The sequence below is a fragment of the Homalodisca vitripennis genome, chromosome 7 (assembly GCF_021130785.1).
Source record: "Homalodisca vitripennis isolate AUS2020 chromosome 7, UT_GWSS_2.1, whole genome shotgun sequence".
Lineage (NCBI taxonomy): Eukaryota > Metazoa > Arthropoda > Insecta > Hemiptera > Cicadellidae > Homalodisca > Homalodisca vitripennis.
In genome coordinates, this window is record NC_060213.1 from 102726113 (window position 1) to 102745304 (window position 19192).

The 19192-nt window shown below is 29.9% G+C and overlaps 1 protein-coding gene across 1 annotated transcript in view; it reads left to right on the forward strand.

Annotated features, from left to right (window-relative positions):
* The first annotated feature begins 357 nt into the window (after nt 1-357).
* Nucleotides 358-19192, forward strand: part of LOC124366110 (5-hydroxytryptamine receptor) — a 417902-nt gene continuing 399067 nt past the window's right edge. The window contains exon 1 of the mRNA XM_046822376.1: nt 358-438. The gene's annotated coding sequence lies outside the window, so the exon portion shown is untranslated. The remainder of the gene's footprint in view (nt 439-19192) is intronic.

The window sequence follows — 19192 nt, forward strand, 5'->3', positions numbered from 1 at the left end:
CAATAGTTTGGTTCTGTAATGTTTGATTGAATGTTTAAGATCGCGAAGAACAAACACATCGTAGGTTAATAAGGTAGAATATGGAAACTATATTTCTTGAAATTACCAAACTGATTCCATATATGTCTGCAGCGATGCTAATGAAGAAGTTGTCTGTGCCTTTATTGTTCTTAGAGACGATGGTACTATGAACGGAAACTACCGAAATGATCTCAAGACAAATTCTATTAACAACAGACTAGGAGGGTGTGATAAGGCTGTGGGGTTGTGAGTGTCATGGGAGGGGAGTTTGGCGGGGAGGGGGACGCAGGCGCAACAACCCTATGGGTGGGTTCCCAGCTTAGTCGCTGTCGTGACGCGAGCGGGTCGGGAGTGTGGGAGTGTGGGGCTGTAGGGAGTGAGCTAGTCTGGATCTTTTCGGGACTGGCGGATCCTCAGGTAACAAGAAAAATTGGTTTAACTTTACCTACACTGAATACAAACCTTACAGAGGATGCTTATAAAAAAATACTTTCAGGTTTTTAACTTTCTGACAAAGTTTGAGTGTCAATTAATTCCAAGGTGTGGTAACCGATAAGAGAACTTTTCTTATTTGGAGAAACAAAGTGAACAGTTACCTACTAGCTGGTTATTCTTCTCTAGGCAAGATTATATTCTGACAAACAACGCAATTACATACTTATTTATCGAGATTTAAAATACAAAGTCTTAAGGCGAAAGTAGTCCAGTTCTCGAAAGTCTATTATACTATTCTTCAATAAAATACTACTTAGTTCAGACACATTTCTGTTAAAAGCCAAGCGAGAATAGATAAATAAAAATTAATTACTATTTACATTTTAATATGATGATCTGAACTGTTGGGAATTGTGCAGATAAATATTGTAGTTATTGTCTAATTAGTTCTTAGTAATTGAGGAATATCGAAGGATAAAAAATACCGTTTTATTTGTTAAAACATATTTGGCTTTTTAAAATGCTAAATAATATAAATTGAACTAATGGAGTTGTAATATTGTTTTGAATGACTCAAGTGGATACATTAAAAATTTCACAACCACATTTAAACAAATAATTATGCTTGTCAATTAAAAATGATGTAATAAAATATGTTACCTTTTAGGCAGAAACTTATATGAAAAAGTTACATAACCAGATTCTTTAAATAATAGATGTTTTTTTAATCACACAGAAAGACTTTAATAATACACTTTAAATTTCTTAAATGCTTTAACTAATTGTTGGTATATTCATGTTGTTTCCTTTCAGAACAGGGAATTAAATTAGAGGAAAGTCTACAAGTCCAGCAGAATACGTATTTTGGTTGTTTACGTGCACTGCTAACGTAGCGAAATGTCCTATATGTTTTGTAAAGGTGCAATATCCCGTTAATTCCAGCGCTATTGTCCACGTCTGCAGTGAAATTTCCTCTGGCATTAATGGAATTGGATGAGTTAATCTGGCCGAGTTTTGGGCTTCAATACCTTATTTCTATACAAGTTTATTAATATGAGGCCTATATGTACAGTTTATGCTATAGTTTGTATAAATATAATTGAACAGAAATTACAAAATAAAACTTACATAGGTTCAAAAACTATTAATATATTAATGTTTTATAAAATATTTTGTTTAAAAAGAATACTAAATCGTTACCAATATTTCATTAACTACCATATTTTTTCCTAACACTTCAATAGAGCTATTTTTAATAAACGGTAATGTGGAAGTGTACATTGTAATTATATTGAATAAACTATGTATCTAGTAAGGCAGAGCTTGTAGATAAAATAATCGCAGACTATCATTTTTCGATAGAGAGTAGATATGCACGGTCCTTTCTTTGCAGTAGAGCCTCTATTAAAGGTCAGAGTTGATGTACTTCTAGAAAAAATACTTCGTAAAATCTAGTTAAACTGTGATTGTTTTAGGAGTAACATATACTATTTGCCATTTAGTAAAATTAAATATAACGTATTGGTTTTACATATAAATATTATGCTACAAGAAGACACATGCCATGAAAATAAATATAAAATTATCGGTCATTATTACAAGGCATATAATTGGTGTATTCCATAAAAAGAAAAGAAATTATATGCAAAACATGCTGCTGATAAATACACAAACAAGCAGGTAGTGAAATAAACGCAACTGGCATTAAAATGAAGGAAGTAATAAATTTTCTCTTGTCCAAGAGATTATTTTAAAAGAAAGTAATCAAACATTTTAAACAAATTATTCAAATAGTTTTTAAACTACTGTAAATATGCGTAATTTAAACGATTTTACAAAAAATTTGGTGATCCAATTTTTTTTTGTACGTAATTTTTCCCCATAGCAGTCTTCTCAGGAATTGAAGCCACTCTATGAGTAAATTAAACTAACCGTGGACTATTCCGTGTAAGACAGTTCCAGTGTGAGTTGGAGTTAAAGCATGTTTAAACCCGTATACATGTGGAAAAATACAAATGCCTAAACTTTTGTTTCCGTTATCAATATCGTGCTATGGTAAAAGTCGTTATTGATATTAGAATTTAAACGGTCATTCTTAAATGCCTTATTCTCACATAAATATTTACATTCATACACATTACCAATTTTCTACACTGTCAATGCCAGAGTAGAATTCCAATTCCATATGGTTGGTCTCCCAATTATTTTCCAAGGACTTATCGACATTATAGAGTTCATTTGACGTTAAAAAGTTTTAAACGAGTTTTTAACGCCTTCGGCGTTGGTGCATATTTTATGAAATCTGCCAACTTGTTTATAAAGTGGACACCTGCTTGCGTCCTCAAGTGTTCACATGCTAGTGTTATGTGTTCCTAGGTCTGTACCTGTCTATGCTACTTGTGCCGTACCCGTGTACAGATCACCTTTAGATAAAGAGAATGAGACTGTTTGAAAAATGTACAAACTTGGTAAAGAGCACAGTTGCAACTTTTCGAAATCTGGTCGAAAACGTTTTAGCACTGACCGTTTTGTACTATAATCATTGTTGGGCTCTTCATATTTGATGGTATCTATATACAAGAATGAGGACTTTTGGCCAATAACCAGCCCGAAAAGCAATAAAAGATGCTAAGGAATGTCGCATGGCTTCCGTGATATGACACTCTTTTGAAGACGAATACTCTAAGTTGATTGCCATCTTAATTTTCTCGTCAAGCTAAACTAATTATTCCCATTTTACCCATTTACCCATTATTAAAACCTACGAATAGAGTACATAAAAATTTTATGCATTAAAAATAATCCTCTAAATTTAAATATGTCAGTATAATTAACTCTCGGGAAAGGAATTTTAAAGTCATGTCATATTCACTATTTTAGAACAGTAATTTTAAATTAGAACTGTGCTTATGATTTTAGTACAAAATTGGAATACACGATGTTTAAGTAGTATGAATTGTTTTGTAAATGAAAATTGAGGCTAATTTGGAAAAAATATTTGTTATTATAATGCTTTTAAACTGAAATTATGTTTCTTAACGAGAATAATAAATACTCACTAAGTGTTTTCCATAAAAATGAAAATAATTAGTTCCTAAATTAACATTCACTGTATTACTATGTAAATTATTGATCTGTATTGAATATTATTTCGATATTGAAAAATTTTATGATATTATTTATTAGAGTAAAGTTCTGTTATTTTGGATCGTTATTGTGCAACTTATCACCCATCAGTATATTATTGAAATGCATGTCACCCAGTACAGTATTTGGAAAAGGTTAGCAATAATAATCACAAGATCCAGATAATCAAAGTTTGATTCTATTATTAAAAAGTACAGACTCAATTGTCCACATTTGTATCCTTCCTTTTAATATTTTTTTAAATCTTATATAGCCCCTTAATATGCATTTCTTCCACTTTCTATCATTTCATTAGGTATGGAAAATAAAATCTTATTGCATATTAACTGTTACCTGTGGCTTGCACACAAACGGGTGGTGTATAAAAATGGAATCGTTCCCATAATAATTTAAAATTGTGTAACAAACTTCCTAAAATAAGTAAGGCCATTTAAAGGGATTATTTAACTTTCTTTCTGACTTTAAAATTATTGCATATTTAAATTTAAAGGTCAGTGCATAGGAGCACTACATTCTGGTAAGTGGAACCGTTTCATTGAGCACAATTTAACTCCATTTGCCAAGGGTCCGTCTATAAAGCGGCTAGAAAGTTTTTAGTTACTTTGGACCAGAAATAGACAATACTTTGCCCCCTGCTTTAAAGAGCCTTAGCTACCGTTCGTTAAAAATCATGGCAAAAATATAGTTATATAATGTTATTTACTTGTAGATGTTAATGAAGTTTATTTATTTTTAAGCTATGACAAGAGTTCATAGTCCGTAACTTTGAAGAACGCTTACAGAATAAAGACCGCAGGGGTGTTTCAGTGAGTTCCATACCTAAGATTTCAGTAACTTCCGTCGAATTATTAGAGGACGATGTATAGGAACTCTGAGTTCGGGTTCATAGCTCTTTGTTAAGAGATATCTACGATGTATCTTGATTTATCCTTTTTTTAACATAATTTTTACGCGTAAATAATTAGATTAACACTAAAAAAACCACCACCTTTTCTTGCTTATGAAACCATGTCGGCCACTTATATTCATTTCGTATTATAGGGGTCAATTATTGAAAAGTATACAAACAACGTATTAACTGATAATGTAATACATTTTAAGACGTTCCTTTGCTATCCGTGTTCACTTTCCGTGTTCACTTTCCTCTGATGTTTCCTAAAAGCCAAGTTCAGTTACATATGATTGGTATCGTTTTCCGTACCGCTGCAACATTGATTCGATGTCCCATCGGTTGCTTCGGCCGTCAAGGAAATTGCACATTGTATCTTGGAACATTACTTTATGTCAGTTGATATGATAACGATGTGCTCTCTTGTTAACTATCCCGTACTGTACAATGTTGAGCTATGTTTTTATTTACCTCGATGTGTTTTCATAAATTGTGCCACAATGTTAGGAAACCATTAGTTATTTTAAAGTTAAAAATACGGAACGCGTTGTTACTCCCATATACGTTTACGGTTTAATTCGTATAAATAAAATGAAATAAGTACTCTAATTTCCAGGGACTGTATGCTGTATGTTTATTAATTTCAGAACACTATATCTAATAGTGTCTTTCAATTAAAAATCCTTATTGTAGTATATTTTATAGAAATCTGCTATTTGAATTAAAACTCTGGGAAAAAATTAAATAATGGTTTTAAATTATGTGTGGCTTAGAATTTCATGAAAAGATGTATGTTAGTCTCTTTCACTATTTTAAAAATCTCCATCCTTTTGAGCAGGATAGATAATAATTAATAGTACATAATATAATTATTGAAATATTTAAATGAAGTTTTCATGCAACATTTCAATTCAGTCGCTTTGCATGGTGTATGAACATCCATATATTCATCTATATGTCCCACATGTCCATAACTGTTATATTTATAATATTAATTAGAATACTTGTTATGATTAAAAAATAAATTGAGCTAATATATACAATAGCATTTGAATTCTACTAGGAATCATCTCATCAACATTTATAATATAAATCAGATATTTCCAAAGTATTATTTAGTAAATTTAAATAATGAGTTTTATTGTAAATGTCTAGGGGATATTATTCAATATACATAAACAAAAACTGCATTGTCTTTAGTAAAATAAAAACCTTTGCGCCAAAAATCTGATTTATAGCGTATAACGAGCTGGTTAAGAATTGAAATCAATTCAAATTTAATCAAATAATTTCCTTTCCGAAGTAAACTTGCAGGCTTTGATCCTTGATTCGTTTACTTTGCTTCAAACAGGATAACAAAAGATAACTAATCCTTTTACTGCATCAATATTGTTCTTCCCAGACTGCTCAGAAGACTTATTTAATTGGTTTTTCAGTTCATTATTGTTTGAATACTTAAATAAAACAGCTATAGAATTGTAATCAAACGGCAAGCTCTACACTTGTTTGAATAACGTTTACTTGCTAAGAGAGTGTAACAAAAGATAATTATGTAAATTTGTACTCACTGCGCATTGGAGGTATGAAGTAAGTGGCCTAAGACAAGTAGTAAGGCCCTGGAGGCAGGATACTATTTGAACATTCGTTTTATAATAATTGTTGGTGGAAAAGATTTAATTATGCATATTTTATTACATGTATAACTACACAAAATATCAAGATGAATCATTTCCACCACGTTAACTTATACTTTAAAGACAAAATTACATCACAAATTAAAACACTATCAATTGTATTTAAAAAAATTGCTACACCAATCTGTGTTCAAACTAATATTGTTTTGAATATAAGCTACTGCTTTAAATATTATGTTTTATAAGACTATCATTTGTCCAGGTGTGATAGAAAAGTGCTCGGTTAATAAAGTGAAGTTTACAGTTTTATTTTATAAAACAAAGCTTAATCGTCATTTAGTAATATTTCTAGCAAGAGTAGCACTTTAAGTAAACATATTTATAACATTGCGATATAATATATTAACAGTATGTGGTTGACTATTTAATGAATAAATTGTCGCACGTAGACACAATGGAAGTAAATCAAACTGATAAGGGTCAGTGTGTAAGACGAAGAGGTGACATTCAGTTCTTTTAATTAAGCTCAGCTAGGCTGTCTTGTACCAATATTAAGAGGTTTTGATTGCCAATGAAGGACAATATCGGTAGACAGTAATATTAATGCTGGACAAAAGTAATAAAAAAATACTATGTTGAAAATTAGTTGAATATACAAATCATACCACTGGACATAATATATAAGGACATGATATTCATAAATAGTGAAAAACGTTCTTGAGAATTTTCAATTACTATTGAAATTGAACCTTCAATGTCATTTTAACTAATAGATGCGATGAAAACTTGCATAATTTTGAAATTCCAGCGGAGTAAGTACTTTTTATGATGCAATGTTTGCAGAAATTAATTAAGGCTATTACTATGTATAAAAATTTAGCCTACTTATGTAACTATATATATATATATATATTTCAAAATGACAACTTCGAATACAAAACCAATGCAACACCATTTATTACTAAATAAGATTCATTTAACAATTATTTATTGTCAAAAGTGTGAGTATTAGTAGTAACTTGTGCTGTAGAAATGTATGAATAATTTTACTTACGGCAGATCTAAAAAGTTGAAATAAAAGAGTAAAAATGTTTAATTGAAAATCCTAACTTAAACATTTTGTTTGTACTTTAACCTAAATATGCAGTAAAATATATGATATTAGGAATAGTTATAATGAAACCATAGCACACAACTACAGCATGAAATACATATTTTTCATTTGAGTTGTGCTAAACATTGAAAAACTGGGTAATATGATGTAGATGTAACAACAAATGGTATACAGCAACTGTTTTAAAATTAGTATAATGAAATTTTTATAAATCTAAAAAAAAATTTGTATTGCCATGCACGTGTTTCGGTATTTAGCCATTATCATACTAATATAAATATATTAGTATATATCTAATATACTAATACAAAGGTAACGTTTGTTGTATTGTTGTATAATGTTTAGTTAATAAAATGTATTACAATTGTATATAAACACTGATATACTCTTTTCATTTTATTAATTCTATATGTTAATTTTATAATATTACGTATTTTAATATATTCTTATATACTAATCAAATTATATATAAGTATTGAAATACATTGTACATCATAGGCATGACAATTAACTGAAGAGAAAAGATATTCAGATGTCGGCATTGGAGAGAGAAAAAGAGAAAATCCGATTTTTACGAACACGGGTCGGATGTTTGACCATCTGAGGTAGTCTATCCTGAGGCTTCTGGGAATAAGTGAGTTTAAAAGTAAATCGTTTGTTTTCGTAGCTCCTCGCTCAAGAGATCTAGGATTTTGTTTTGGCAGCCAGTCGTACACTGTATATCAACAGAATTAGAACTTGATTGGGGGTCTTCTTTATCCCAGAGGTCTTGCTATATCTAGCTTCTCCTTGCTAACAATATGGTTTGAAAGAGCTTAATTCGGTTTATTTTTTACATTTATATGGGGCAATATAAATTAATTCTTCAAATAAGAATTAGTTGTGGGAAATAATAAATAAGAGATTACAAATAAAATGTTTTTTACATAAAAGAGTGAGGTACAAACTCATATAATAAGATTAAGCACTTTATATATATATATATATATATATGTGTGTGTGTGTGTGTGTGTTTATATATGGTATATCAAGCTGTTTCTTAATTGTATATATATATATATATATATATATATATATATATATACAATGCTATGATATATGCTATATCAAGCTGTTTCTTGCTCACGAAATATATAATACAAAATACAAATAAATAAATATATATATATATACATATATGTGTATAATATATATATATATATATATATATATATGTATGTATGTATGCATATATATATTAGATTAAGAAGCAGGGTTAGTTAAAAATTCATGTCTCTACACCAAAAATTAATGTCTGTATTCTGAAAATTAACCTTTCCAAACATAAAATCTACTGTAAATAACTGTAATGTAACTATATAAATACTTCATGTAAAGTACAATCAAAATTGCATTTGTCACTTCAACATTTAATAAACTTAGGTATTACGCTCTCCTAAGTTGTACGCCCTGCAGTGTATATACAATGAGCATGGTTTAGAGTCCAGGAAGTAGTAAAAGATTTACTATCCATAAAAGGAAAAAAACTAAAACCGGAACCTATAAGCCGTTGTAGCTTACAGTGACAATACAGCACATACTGTCTTGAAGAACATTATGCGTAACAGTCATGAGGAATCTCTTTTTTAAATATTTAAAAATTTGAATATTTGCAAATGTATAAAAATATAATTAGTACCCACAAAGTTATAAAACTGTGGTAATATAGCCAACATATGTTGATATCAATAACAGTTAAGCCTAAACTACAGTTCTGGATTGCAGAACAAAGGATCAGTACGTACTTATTGACTGGGTGTTAGCACGCCTCTCTCTGGACAGGCTGGACACATTTTATGTATGTGTGTCTGATTACCCTGTTAATATCTCGAGAAATGACCTTGATCATGACATCTTTTTATCAAGCCTCACTTACATACAGGCAACATCAAGTCCGATGATTGTGGTGTATAATATGTAACTCCAATTAACTTGACAGAGCAGATAATAAATTATGATGACAACGATATAATAGCAGAATAAGTTAATTTTAACAACCTGTTTACAGTCATAAAATGACATTTTAACATGTGATATAGTATTAAGACCACTTCAGGTCTTGATCTTTGTAAGGTTAGGAATATCTTTTGTTGTATTAGTTGCACAATATGAAATCCATCCAATGCTATCAGTTAATGCACGGCAAATCGAGCACTCGAACGTTTTCTGTGACATGCCAGGCAATACTGTAGCGAGACCAGGCTGCCGTCGACATCGTCTCTCTCACTCGTTTTGTTGATGAAGTAGCAGATGATAATGAAGAATTATAGTCAACTTTTCAAGTGCAGTGCTGATGGTGGAAGAGCAATTCAGTAAAGACGCTACCCCTTTCACTCTTTATGACACTTAATTATCTATCAGCAGATAAGGTATTAAAATCTCGCAAATATTATGGAAACAGACTCCAAAGGTGGTCGTGGTGCAGCTCTAGCGTAGTCGTAAATTGGAATGATTTACCTCCTGTATGTCTAATACAATCAAAAATATTTCTAAGTTTATCTGAGTCCAGAGTATTACTCGATGCAGAGCGCTCGTCAATGCAGCCAACCAATGAACTGGCTTTGACAGATGACATGGAGGAAGCCATAGATTTCATACAAACAATACAACATATACTTTCACTTAGGTGTATATTTGAGTAATTATAAAAAATGATTAGTTTTTATTAAACTCAGCACGTGTTTGATTTTAAATTAAAGAATATACTAATCTATGCTACATATTTTGAATTCTGTAATTGGTGAAACCATGTTTTACAAATCTGTTATTGATGTTATTAAATTTGTACCTTATACACTATGAAATGAAAATTATAATTACACACAAGGATGTAAAAATGTTTATACTAATATGTAGAGTTTCGTATGTTTTAACGTACAGCATGCTATACATTTTAATATGTACGTTTGGCATGTTAGCCTATTTTGTGAAAAGGTTAACTATTATATTAATGAACAATGCACTGTGTTAGAGCGTGTTAACATATGTGATACAAACATAATATAGATAACTTAACAGTGTTGAAAATAAGTGTTTTAAAAAGTCAGTTTTATGGTATTTTAATATATTTATTTAAAATTTTGCCTTGCAGCATCACTGCTTTCATTATCTGGTTTACCTCCGTCACGGAGGTACTTTGGTATGACGAACATTGATTCACTCACAGCAATCTTGAACATCACTCATTCTATAGTAATTTGGGTTTTTAGCATAATTCTCAGTCTTTTAACTTCTTCTATCCAATTTGCTAAATTATAAATAGTACTAAAAAGGAACCATTTGTATTAAAAGTACAACTTTTCTGTTATGAACAAACAAAATCTTAACCAACAAACCACTTGAAAAATTTAAACAAATCCAGCTGTACTTGTATTTTAGATTAACCTATAACTTAAAATATTCACTGCAAACGAGTCTTTTCAATTTTTGTAAGCCTCAGCTCTAGGCTATGCTGGCTTTGGGTCACTTTTGATGTTATTGCTGTCTGATGGAAGCCCCCTGGGATTTGAACACGTGATATCTCAGTTAGACAGCTATGACTATATTTCAGTTGTGAACCATTTGAAATATATGGTGTTTTATGTGAAATATTTCCAAGAACAAAGTATAAAAAGTGCAAAAAATTAATAATATTCTTCATTGTTATTTAATCAAGCAGAATTAACGTGATTATTTCATAGAAACATTTATATTATAGATTAACTACTTATGCATGATATTTAGACAATTATGTGTTGTTTTCATTATAAAAATGTTTACGGGAGCCGTTTCATGTTATTCATAGTACACTGAATGAAAATCAGTAAACGCTTTGAACACGTTGAAACAGTTTGAACGAAGTGCGCATCTAGAGCAACACGGAATCAGTTTTCGGCAGAATCAATATAGTGTGATGAATTGAAAATTTACACCATGTGGGCGCTAGGGAGAGGTAACACAACGCTATAGCATGTGTAGCAGTCAGATTGTACCTCTGACCTTTACATTGAGTTTCCACAATCGTTTTAGTATTCTTTTTTATATTTACTGGCTAGGCTTCATGAAGAAATGTAAATACCAAGCACAAATAAATAAATTTGGTAAAACAAGCCTTTTAAAACTTAGATTCAGATTTATGAGTAATATATTGTCTTAAAGATTGGATTACGGTTACTTTAAATGTGAAGTATTACTTTTTGGCTTAGCGTTATCGAAGACTATCACTCGAGGGGCCGAATAAACTTCATTCCCATCTGTATTTCAACAGGATACATCTCAAAACTGATCAAATTATTTTAGCGAGAACTCTTATAACGCTTAAAACCTGTTATAAGTGCTTGACCATTCAATTATGTCTACCTTTTTTCATTCTGTCCATCCGACTACCTGTATGTCTGTCCGCATGATATATCGAGAAATAAGTGACTTCCAGACTTCAAATTTTTTATAAAGCTACAATGCTACTAAATAAGCAACATCAGATTCAATGATGGTGAAAGTCACTCCATTGGATGTCACCCCTCAGTGAAACCTGTTACGCAACACATGATGTGGATGATGTGGCGTACTTTTACCTTGCACCATATATTGCATTACACTACAACTGAAATATATAAATAAGCGTCGTGCAGACATAGAATTGGTTAATGGAACTATGATCCGCTTAGAGGGAAGCTTGGAACATGAAAAAGTAGCTTTTATCTAATCTAAGTTTACAAGTTGTAAGAAATTCAATCGCTAAGAATAGTTAATAGAAAACACTGGATTGTTAGTATAATAATGTTCACCGTGGTCATTAAGGAAACTGTTATAATGAGAGCTTGAACGTTTTTTAATGTAAGCGTAGTTACTATTAACGTTTTCCTAACGCTATTAATTTCTTAAAATACTTTGCCCTCGCTGAGATGAGCCCTTCAGTAAACAAGTGTTAAGACCTTTAATTTAATCTTTATAGGTTAGCAAGCTTTTAATGCGGGGTATACGGGAAAATGAGATTTCAGTTACGACACCAACCGTATAGGCAAAGGAGCTTTCATAATGACAATGTATCAAGAACTAAAAAAGGATATAATTTTATGTATGTTTTAAAATGGTTATATATAAGACTATTGTATCGTTTACACTCAGACAATTAAGTAAATCCTATATTGTAATTGATATTTATATTTCCATTAAAGTTAAACTTAAAAGCACTTGATCAATTTAAACATAAGTTTTGTTTTGTAAAAATGAACGAAAGAATTTAATTTATTGTATTAAATTTACAGTTATTGAGTGAAACATGACTTAAATAACAACATGAAATACATAAAATTTAGATAAAACATTATTTACAGTCAGGTTAATATGAAATTTTAGTGAATAATTCGTTTCTGAATTAGGATGTTAGTGATGAAGCTGATGAAAAAGTTATGGAATGGAAGTTTAGGATATAACAATCATGAACATTAAAAATGGTCTTACAATTAAATAAAATAAAAATTAATAACAAATTATTTTGGAAATTGTTGATAGGTTTATTTAGGAATAAAGTTTTGTAAAATAAAAAGTTGTAAAGTACATGAAAGGTTTTGAAAGTAAATCTTTATATTTTTTTCCGAATTGTACTTTTCTCAAGTTAATTTTTTACATAGCTAAAATTAAGAATTTGGAGTAAGAGAGTATTTCCCATCAAAGATGTGTTAACACAATGATCACTATCAATTAAAGGATATATTAGTTCTGTGTTGAAAATATTGTTATTAGGGAACATTTTTGAGTTAATTCCCAGAACATAAAGGAACGTAAATCTTTATGTGCTGCTACTTGCGGGTGTCATCGTGTCGATTAAGCGGCTTCGCAGAGTTTTATGTCTATAGCGAATTTTATTAGGCAACATGTGCTTATTGCGTCATATGTTATATTTGGAGTAACATGCACCATAGTAGAAATCGATTTTTTTATTTAGAAAATTTCTAATGAAGTTTCATGCAACATGTCAAGTCTATAAATCACTTTCTTATAGGGATATCTAGAGATATACTAGACAAACAGACAGAAGTGAAATGTTTCTAGTCTCTCCAGTTATAGTCTTCGCTAACGCTCAGCCAATTGAGATGAGAAGTTCATTTATCGTTTTGGAAGTTTTGTTTAACAGTGCTTTCATTTTTAAAAAGTGCTATTTAAAGACTATCATGTGAAATTTAAAATGAAATAGTTTCAGTACGGTAGGAGTAAAGAGTTTTTACTTGAAGATTCATGATACTATAGTGGCCGGGTTTTTTTACTTGTTAAAAGTTGGTGTAAGAAAGTATGATACCTTATACCTCCAAGATTGGGCTTTTATTTTGTCCCGTTATTAACATGTAAAAATATGTGGTAGTCTGTTGAATTAAATTACAAGTTAATATGATGTCCTTATCTCACTACTACTATAGTGATATTTAATAATAATATATATTTATTGCAATACTTAATATTTTAAAGAATTCAAAGGATATCATGTAAGTAATGTAATACATTTTCTCAAAGGAAATTGGTGTTTAGGGTAGATTAAACATTTTAGTAACTATCCATAGTTGGGGACAGATTGGCTTAAAGTTTTATAATTCAACGTTTTATCTTTGATCGTTTGTTTTAAACTCTTCTTTAAACATTCTTTAAAAATGATTTCAGAACACCGAACTTGTGACAGTAGCAATACAGTATACACCATGAAGTTAAACATGTTTTCTAATAAGTTTAATTCTTAATTTTCAGCATAAAATTTTCATATTGTATAAAATTCTTTACAAATTAAAGAATTCTTGAAAAACAATTTCCCTTAAAGAATTTTGCAGAATACTAAAATGAGGCAGTTTGGTAGTAGTATTGGTATTAAGACGTTTCGTAATAACTTTCATTCTTCATCTAAGTTAAAATTTTCCACAAACTTGGCACAAAATTACAATCCATAATTCTCTCTATTCTTCTTCTCTGGAAGGAATTTCATACTCCTTAGAGACATTTCACAATTCCTAAAGATGATCTTACGATCAAATTATTTTTTGTGGTGGTCCGTTTGTAATAATCTGAACTAAATGAAAGTTACAAAAAAGTTAATGAGTGTTTTGTAATCTTTCATACATTTTTGTGCTATTGTTTTATATTTAAATACTAAACATCATATCGTCTATTCGGAAATCGAAGGTAAAAGTAAGAAATGTTTGCACTGCCGTATAAAAATGGGCGCTCATCCTACACACAAAGCGGTTATAATAATGTGAATGACGAATGGAATATTAGACTGTAAAAAAAGTTTTATACAGAAACTTTTAAATTACTTTAGTAAACACCTATTACAAGAGATGTTAATTCAATCAATCTTTGTTACACAACGTATATACTGTTGAATGTATTAACAAAATCTATTAATTGCAGCCATAAAATCAAGGAAACTTTTTTACGGTAACATTAAAAACTCCTGAAAAGGGGTTTCAGAGAATCAAAAGTCAAATTTATTGCTAAATTTAATGTTAAAAATCGGGTTCATATAAAAACTAAATAGTAGATCGACTGTTGTTACTTGTTGGTTACTGTGTACACAGCGATAGCCAGAGGGTGCAGGGTGGTCGGTTTTGTGATTGGTAGTTTGGCCACTCGCCACCCACTGCGCTCTCAGTTGCAACGTATTGTTATAATATTAGTGAACAAATGAACTGGATTTATAAAAATAACAACCTGTGTTTTTTTCTAATCTAAGAATTTATAAGCTGATAAACAATTTTGTTGATTGAATCAAATATCTAATAATTATGAAATATCGATTCGTAATTATTACTTTCATTATTTGTATAATTAAACTAAATTAAACAAGTTATATGTAGCCTCGAACACCATGAAAATCAGCAGGCTACTCTAAATTGTTTAACGTACTCTTATTTAGCTTAAATTTATTAGCCTGCTTTTTTGGCTTAGTATTAGTGTACCCTGTAATAACGAGTTTGGATTTGTTAAAATAAAATAATTAAGGAACCTAATATGCCTTCAATTCAAAGTTAAATATTATTTACAGAAACATTTTTTAAAGATTATTTAACATAACAAATAACATTGTAAATTTGAGTGAAAACGGTTTCTTTGTTTTTTCAGTGATCTTCGGGTAATGTAGGCTGATTCTCTAATTGAGTAATTAATTAATATAATTAGGTAAGCCTTAATTTATAACACCAATAGTCTGATGTTGATTTTACTTTCCGGGATTCGTTGTAACATTAGAAACAAGTTGTAACTATTATTTTAAACAGGGTACTAAAAGAAATGCTCTGTAGTGTCTATTTCAGTCCATGTAAAAATGCGAGTTATTACGTTAAAAACATTGGAAATACAAATAATTGTACTTTGAGAAATGTTCTGCACATTTATAAAAATAATTAGGCTAATTTTTGTTCGTTCAGTTTAAAAAAAGCAAAGAACTAGTTTTAAATAAAATTATTTATAGTCATTGAAAGATTCTCAAATTCCATAGTGTACTAGATTAGTTATTTAGAACATAATTTTAATTGTATAAATGTTACATATGATTAAGAAAGTCATTGGAAATAACCATTATGCTCAAGATTATAAAGAAGAGGTTAATCATTTGGAAAAACCAATGAGCTTTTAAAGACTTATCTAATTGTGTTGATTATAGGAAAGGTCAGAGCGTGGTGAAAGCTGTAAACTTGTACTCGTTTTGCTAGTATATTGCTGTGTTAAATGAATGTTCCATGCTTTGTAAATGGTTACTTTCATCTTAAGGTAAGTATATTAAATATTATCGATTTCACTTGTATTCTTCAGGTTATCAAATTTACAGTGAACTAGATGTCAGTTATAATTTTGAGATAGAAAGGAATATACACGAGTATTATCCATTTATTATGCTTTGTTGTATTTTAATTTATGTTGCACACATTTGAAAGTGATACACATTTTGAAAAGATAACAGGATTTCGGACATTTGCCATTGGTGCAAGTTGAAAAAAGGTATAACACAACGTTTCGAGGGCTGGAATCTATGCTCTTCGTCAGATAGAGGAGATGTGGTATTGTATTTATACAATAATAAGAACAAAAAGAAGTAAAGAAGAGAAAGAAAAGGGTTCAAAATACCGTTATATAAAAAGTATTTTATAAAAGCTGCTTGGGGTATACTCTGGGGTTATCACCACACAAGATGCTAGTCTCAAGCACAGACCGCAAGTAGAGGATCACAATCACACATCACACCAGATCAGGCATCAGTGGGATACCAAAAAGAATGTCGATGTCGGTTCTTTAATCGGCACCGCGTAGCGTCATCTTAAATAATATTATCCTTTTAAACCTTCTATTTCAATAACAAATTTTAAGCAAAGAATACATATTTTTTTACACGGTACAAGGTGGATACTGTGTTTAGAAATACATATGTATTATTTATAATAAAGGCCATAATTATTTGAAAGCAGTTTTGAATTCATAAAAAATATCGAATTGCATAGGCTAATAAATGTGGATTACTTCATTGCACTTACCAGAGAGATTGTGTTCGACTCGGTATTCAATTGTAGCAAATCCATTTAATGGTACCTATATATGAGTATACAATATAAATTTAATTCACGTTGATAATGAAAGTATTTAATGAATATTCAATCTTTGTGAGGAACCTTTATTTATAAATACTTCAGGACTGATGCAATAGATGACATTGATTATTTGTGTATATAAGAATGAATTAATTTCCAATAATTGCTTCTGCTTCATGTGCTTCTTCCCCGAAGTTCTACATGTTCCTGCTTATCACGAATATATATGGCGTTTGGCCAGGTTGGGTACTAATAAAGAGCGTTAGTTTCAATTGGAATAACATTTTAATGGAATCTCGTTAATGAATTTATTCTGGAATTACTCCATTCATATTAATGCTTAACTTATTAAATATTAATTACATGGGTCAGTCTTATGTCTAATTTTTATATAATATCAATACATTTTAATAATCCCAAAGTTTCTATTTTAAGTTTTATGTTTAAATGGTAACATTAATGACGTATTAGTTTTTCATTCAAAATATCCAATTGGGTTACGAAGGATGTGAATTTGAATACATTTTAATTTAAATGTATGAAGTTGTGTGTTTAACTCGTTACTTAAATCGAAATTTATCAAGCAAATTAATATTTATTGTAATGATAACGCATCTAGCTATGTAAATTGAGTTAGTACAGTCTTATCATGTTATCAGTACGTAAGTTAACAAAAAATAATTCCATAGCTTTTTATTTTTTCATGTAGTCATTTGATGTCAAAATTTTCAATAATATTTCTATTTAATTAAAAAGTGTTTTATATAGTAAGAGTAAAAAAGTCGGTATGGTAATAACAGGAAACGACGACGAGGAAAGAGTGTCCCAAGTACACTTAAAACTGAGAGGAAAACCCTTGGAGTTGTTATCCCTCTTCCCCAAGGCGAGTTGCTCGAGGGCTGCATGTATTGTACCAGCAGGTTCCATAAAATTTGTTAAGTTTGAATTGAACATGATGTTTTAAAGTGAACTTGAATTAAAGTTAAAGTAAATATATAAATGAACCTAGATGCGATGTTTACTACTATAACAACTTAATTTTGTGTACCTACAATAATATTATAATTGAAATGTAATTTAGGTTTACTCCATTTAAAATGAGCAGTAGTTTATAAAGTAGAATGGAATTTTTATGCGTTTCAGAATAGATTGTATTATATTTGAAACTATATTAAGCCGCATAATAACTATTTATAAAAAGGTTTTAAATATTTATACTTAACATAATGACATAAATATGACAAGTTATTTTAAAATTTTTAATTTTTCATGTAACGTAATTTAAAATTAACTCTAAAATATTTATTTTCAAAATTTTACTACGTAAGACTATGATATTTATACCCCTATAACTCTGACTATATACTATCGCTACTTTATTTACTCGCAATAATTTAATCTTGGTACGTACTAACCATCACACAAACATTTGGGCACAAGCCCCTTCTATATTATCTATGCATCATACCATAAAAAACTATTAATGGAGAATATCAGATATATTAAACTGTAGTCTACAGATATATATTGTATTTATAAAATGTTTTATTGTGTCAAAGTCTTACAGTGATTTATTTCAAATCCATGAATTAAATATATCAAGTAAATTAATATAAATACTGAATTTAAATTAATTATAACTTAAATGATTTTATTTATATATTCATGTTCTATACAGTTTTCATAGATTTTGCACTCATAATCTTACAATGTTCGTGTGGAATTTAGTTTTACATATATCACTCCCATATAAGTGAAAAGAGTGAAATAATTTAAAGAAATGCAGTTTCATTTAAACTTTTTATAATTTACAAATTGCCCGTACAAAGTAATCCATTCACCTACAGGTAAAATATGGGTTCTTGGCAAGAGTATATAAACTTATTCTAGTTTTATGTATATTTACAGTTATGTGTTAGATAGTTATCAATTTAATGAAAATATAAGTGGTAACCTCAAATGGTAGTGTTTCTAGACGAGGAGAAATATGACGTGTAAAATTTCCAACCAAATACAGACAAGCAACCACTCCAAATTTTACGAGTGCTTTAGCTTTATCCACATGTGCTTTTGAGATCATCTAAGGCTTCAGTTGAGACCACTCGTAAAATCAAGTGCTTTAAAAAGCTTTCGCGTGGAAACACGATAATCCTCTCAGCTGTGATGTCCATTGTGGCTCTTTCTCCACAGTTCTTTTTTACATTCCAAGCAACGCAATCGAAATACGTGATGGCAATAACAAACGGATGAAGTGGTTAGACATATGATGGTACGAAACAAAAGTGAGTACCCATAAGACTTCATTTGCGTTAAAATATATTTCCTAAAATGTAGTTAATACAAATTTTAGAAAAATAGCAACATG